This window comes from Tupaia chinensis, unplaced genomic scaffold, assembly GCF_000334495.1.
Source record: "Tupaia chinensis unplaced genomic scaffold, TupChi_1.0 Scaffold000388_1, whole genome shotgun sequence".
NCBI classification, from domain to species: Eukaryota; Metazoa; Chordata; class Mammalia; order Scandentia; family Tupaiidae; genus Tupaia; species Tupaia belangeri.
In genome coordinates this window covers 3,176,282-3,182,281 of record NW_006159890.1, presented here as the reverse complement: position 1 = coordinate 3,182,281, position 6,000 = coordinate 3,176,282, and the positions used below count along the sequence as shown (strand labels likewise).

General features: G+C 36.1%; 1 pseudogene; it reads right to left on the bottom strand.

Moving 5' to 3' along the window:
• Nucleotides 1-1,784: 1,784 nt before the first annotated feature.
• On the bottom strand, nt 1,785-2,334 carry LOC102499196 (serine/arginine-rich splicing factor 3 pseudogene; annotated as a pseudogene).
• Nucleotides 2,335-6,000: the final 3,666 nt, after the last annotated feature.

Sequence of the window (6,000 nt, the reverse complement as noted above, 5' to 3'; positions counted from 1 at the left end):
ATTTTGTGTTTGCATTTAACCACTGTACATCTTCATGGTTTACAACATGGTTTTTCTTAGCATGAATACGGTGCATATTAATCGAGTCAAAGACATTACCATAAGCATCGTCGGCAGATAACCTATTTAAAAATAATAATTTATTTACTTATTTAATTATATATATATATATACACACACACACACCGCAATCTCTTCTCCATTTTTTTCTCATGATCTTGGGCATGCACGCACATGCGCCCTGTGTGAGTTTAAGCCACTGGATCTGGGACTCGAACTGCAGTCAACTACATGGGAGTTCAGCGACATAGCCACTATGCTAACTGCTGATCCCTCTATTTGTTATTATTATTTTTTTCATTTGACCAGAGAGAGACAGAGAGAGAAAGGAAAACTAAGAAAGTAAGTCTCCAGGTCCAGGATCCGAACCCTTGACCATGTGGGAATCTAGCGCCTTTAATCATCATGCCACCTGCCAGCCCCAACAGCTCACTTTTTATTTTTGTTCTATTAAATATTTTTTTCCCTAATCCCCTCCCTCCTATATCCTATTGCCTGCCATCTCCTACACTGTCTCTAGTATCTACAGCTGACCTTCCTGCTATTATGCCTTCCGACCTTTTCGTTTCTGCTATAGAATGCAGAAATTAAGTATATGTTATGCAAGGACATACAATGTCCACCTTTCATAGTCTGACTTACTTCACTTCGCATTAAATATTCCATATTTGTCCACTTTATATCAAATGCCAGGGTCTTATTGTTTTTATGACTGAGTAATATCCCATAGTGTACATGTGCCACATTTATTCAATCCATTCATGTTCTCGGACATTTGGTTTGATTCCATGTCCTAGCAATTGTGAATAATGTTGCAGTAAACATGGATGTGCAAGTGTTTTTTTTTTAATTACACAATTATGCTACTATTTTATTAATTCACAAGCACTTTACAAGAAAAGATAAGTATGGCTTACAATAGGAATGTTGTACCTGGACTTGGCACTAAGCTCACAGATTTGAATTTGCAGGGAAAACAGGCTTTCAAGTTAAGCAACAATTTGTAACCAAAACTTTAATACTAAGGATTCTCACAAAACATATTACAAATGACAGTATGTAAAAGAAATCCCCCCAAAAAAACCAAAAAAACAAAAAACCAACTTCCCCGGTAACTCAAAGTTTGACTCTACGATGTACCCTTAAGCTGGCAGGACATTAGTACTTTGAAAATTCATATTCCAATAAAGAATGTTACCACCATGTGTTCATATATATCCTTTAAGGATCTAAAGATAAACTTTCTTGAAACAGATTCTGTATCAACTAGGCAACCTCTGCTCAGGGTGAAGACTAGTTGGATTTTTTTCAAAAACCTCTTGTTTAATGGTGCATATCATATTTTTTACTGGCTTGTGTTCATAGCAGCTTTACAAGACTGCCTGCTCAACTACTGCCTAATTATAGGAAAAATGTGTCTCTCAGTTCATTGTCTGCCAGTTGTTTCTGTATTAAAATACCACACTTGGGCAGGATTCAAAGGTTTATTATCAGTCTATACAAGACTAAAGTTCAAAACAAATGCAATTATGCTTAAGGGAACATTGTAAAGTAACAACTCTTGGTATTACATGCCTCATTTGATCCATTTCGAACCATAGAGAATTACATCTTTATGTATGTCATTGCTTAAAGAGAAACAAATATGAACAGCTGAACATCTTAAAACTGCACCAAGCTCATGAAGTCTCAAACTAAACTTGAATTTTCTGTAAATACTCCTGTCAAATGAAGTGACTTCCTGTACAGCACTTCTCTTGCAAATTGGTCTTTTGTTTCCTTTCATTTGACCTAGATTGGCTACAAGACCTAAAGAAAGATATGAAGGGCTTGTGATTTCTTTCCCGAGACAATGATCTCTCTTCTTTCATCTCTGGAAAGGGACCTGCTCTGGGTACGAGAGAAGCTCCTCCTTCTTGGAGATGTGCGGGGAGGTGGAAGACTCCTTCTCCGATAATCATCCCGAGGGTGACGACCCCAAGAGGAAGGTGGGCCACGATTTCTTTTTCTTTCTTTTTTTTTTTCACCATTCGACAGTTTCACTCTCACACGGCAACAACACAATGTTCTTCCATCTTACTCTCCTATGGTATCAACTGCATCTCAGGGATCTTCTAATTCAACAAAAACAAAGCCTGGAGGGTTTCTAGCAACCCGCACACTTCCGAGTGGTTCAGAGTAGCCAAAAGCCCGTTCCAATTCAGTCTTGTTGTCATTGTTTCCTAGATTATCCACATAAAATTTATAGTCTAATGGACAGGAATCACGATGCATTTTGAAATTAAGATTTCAAAATGCAAAGGTTCAAATCCACAAGCTCCAACAGGATGGCCTGCTGCTCCCTTTGCCCAGCTCCCATGTGCAAGTGTTTTTCTGACTGAGGATTTTCCTATCCTTCCAGTAGATAACTAAGAGTGGAATTGCTGGGTCATATGGTAGTCTATTTGTAGGTTTCTGAGGAATCTCCATGTTGTTCTCCATAGAGACTGTACTAATTTACATCCCACCAACAGTTTAGGAGAATTCCTTTTCACCACAGCTGTATTAACATTTATCATTCTTTATTAATTTTAGTCATTCTGGCTGGGGTTAAGTGATATCTCATTGTGGTTTTGATTTGCATTGTCCTTATGATAAGAGATGCTGAGCATTTTTTCACATGCTTTTTAGCTCTTCTTGTGTATTTTTTTGGAGAGTTGTTTGTTATGCTCATTTTCCCATGTTTTAATTGGATTATTTTTTGCAGGTAAGCTGCTTGAATTCCATGATTATTCTGGTCATCAGTCCCTTATATGAGACATAGTTTGCAAATATATTCTCCCATTTTGAGGGTTGTATCCTTGCCCTAATTATTATTTCTTTTCCTTTTTTAAAATATGTCATTTGGTTTTTAGTTGTCTTAGGTCTTATGATGACATAATTTACACATCTATGCTGATGGTCTATCTCCTCTACTTTAATCCTTCTAATAAATTGGCAAATGCACCATTACCAATCACACATATACAGTAGTTCTTCAGTTTCTATGTGTTTTTGAACAGTTGTCTAAAGACAATCCTGAAATATAACTTAGTCTGACTTAGGTAATAGAATTCAAACATAAAATTTAACTTGCTACTAAATCTTGTCACACTGACTTTCAAAAGCATCTGAACTTACAAATCATTTATAAAATATGTAAAGGGTTACATATTCTTTATTTGATAGTATATGCAAACCACACTAAAATATCTTTCAATAAGTAAAAGGCAGTATTTCAGATGCAGGGAATTCTAATTAGATTGGCATAGTTATGACGAACTATATAAAGCAGATATCACTATTTTATCTTCAGCTTGCCTTTAACATGTTAATGTACACAAATTAAAAAAACATAGGTGAGTCTGGTTGGTTTTGATAAGTGGAGGGATTTCTCCAGCCTTTACATATTCATATAACCAGTTACATATAAGCCTAAATAAAAAAACAGCCTCCAGTAGGTTTTGAAGTGGCATTAACCCCCTTTGTAGAAAGATGAGCATTACTAATGATTTACCAATTATATCTTTAGGAAGGGCAAATAGTGATAGCACTTACTGAACTGAAATTACTATCAAAATTAAAAAAAAAAAAAACAATTTTCATTTAACCACAAGCCAGTCTTACTTAAATCAGGACTGTCCAACAAAAATATTCTGTCAACCATTCATGATCTGAGTTCTGGTTTGGGAGATAAATTAAAATGATGTAGTACACATAAAAAGGGGAGACATTTCTGTTTTGTCATGAATAAGGCAGTGATCACCTGTTACTCATTAGTCACTTTTTTGAGATAAGTTGTCAGTTCTGCTCTTCCTGACTTCTTTCTAATTAATGTCAGTGAAGATAATTTTTCTTCCAGGGATGTACTTCTTGGGATCCTCCAAATACTCCCTCAGTGTATCCTCTCCCGAGGTGATGCCTTTGTTCTTGCTGGCATCTGTGTAAGAGATGGCAATAGGTGCCCAATAGACCAGATTTGGGCCGATCTTGTGCTTGCCTCCCTTTTACATGGTATGGCACTGGGCACTGTTCTGAACAAAAATCTTGCTTTTCTCAACACCACCCACTTTTAATTCTCTGTTTTGTTGCCTGGACCAGTAGGGTTCCTGCTCAGAAGCCGGACATCCCCCACTCTTCAAGTCCAAGGACATCCCAGTCTCCGTGCAGAAACTTTTCAGCCTAATGTGGTCCCACTTGTCTATTTTTGGGATTATTGCCTTTGCTTTGGGCAAGGGTCTTGTGTTAAAAGTCTTTGCCTACTCTGATATCTCTAGGAGTTTTCCACCAGTAGTTTTATGGTTTGAGGTTTTATGTTTAGATGCTTGATCTATTTTTAGTTGAGTTTTGTTAATGGTGAGAGATAGGGTCCAGTTTTATTTTTCTGCATGTGGTTATCCAGTTTTTCAGACCATGTGCTGAAGTGATTTTCTTTTCTCCCCTGGGTTGCCTTGTGCTCTTTGTTGATAATCAATTGGATGTGTGTTTAGGGGTTTATTTCTAGGTTCTCAATTCTGTGCCTTTGATCTACTGGCCTGTTTCTGTGCCAGTATCATGCTGTTTTTATTAACACAGCTTTGTAATATATTTCGAGGTCAGGAAGTGAGATACCATCTACTTTATTCTTTTTCCACAGTATTGCTTTGGTGACAGGTGGCTTTGTATAATTCCAGACACATTTTATGATTGTTTTTCTATTTCTGTGAGGAATATCTCTGGTAGTTTGATCAGGATTGTATTAAATTTCTGGATTAATTTTGGTAGAATTAACATTTTGATTATATTTATTCTTCCAATCCAGGAATGTGGGATGTCCTTCCACTTTTCTGAATCATTTTCATTTTCTTTTTAAGGTTTTCATAGTTTTCCTTGCAGAGGTCTTTCACTTCCTTGGTTGGGTTTATTTTTAGGCATCTCATATTTTTTTGTATCTATTGTAAATGAGATTGTTTTCTTCAATTCCACCTTGTTTATTGCTGATGTATTAAAATGCTATATATTTGTGTATGTTCATTTGTATCCTGCCATTTTACTGTTTCCTTGATCACTTCCAGATGTTTATTTAATTTTAATTATTTTGTGTGTGAATTCTCTTGGATTTTCTATATACCTAACCATGTCATCTGCAAACAGAGATGATTTCACTTCTTCTTTTCCTGTTTGAAAGCCTTTTTCCCCCGTCTCTCTTGTCTGATTACATTGGTGAGGACTTCCAGTACTACGTTGAGAGGAGTGGGCAGCCTTGTTTTGTTCTAATTTTTTTTGTGGAAAAGCTTTAAGCTTTTCCCCTTTTAGCATGATGCTATCTATGGGTTTATCATATATGGTTTTTATATGTTGAGGAATGTTCCTTCTATGCCAATTTTGCTGAGAGTCTTAATAATGAAGGGATATTGTATTTACCAAATGCTTTTTCTTCATTGATTGATATGACCATATGGCTTTTATCTTTCCTTCTGTTAGTGTGATGTATTACAATTATTGTTTTGCATATGTTGAACCACCCTTGCATCCCTGGAGTAAAGCCTACTTGCTTATGGTATATAATCTTTTTAATGTGCTGTTGATATAATTTGTTAGTACCTTGTTGAGTATTTTTGCATCTGTATTCATCAGGGATGTTGGTTTGTAGTTTCCTTTTTTTGTTATATCCTTGTCTGTTTGGGGGGATAAGGATGACAGAGGCTTCATAGAATGAATTTGGGAGGCTTCATTTCTTTTGGATCTTTAGAGATAATTTGAGGAGAATCAGGGTTAGTTCTTTAAAAGTTTTGAAGAATTCAGAAGTGAAGCCATCAGAACTTGGGATTTTCTTTGTTCGCAGACTATTTCTGATTAAATCTCATTTCTTTTCTTTTCTTTTTTAAAGAGAGATTTTTGATATAGGCTGTGTATGCTCACTGGAGAGACAGAGAGAGCTGG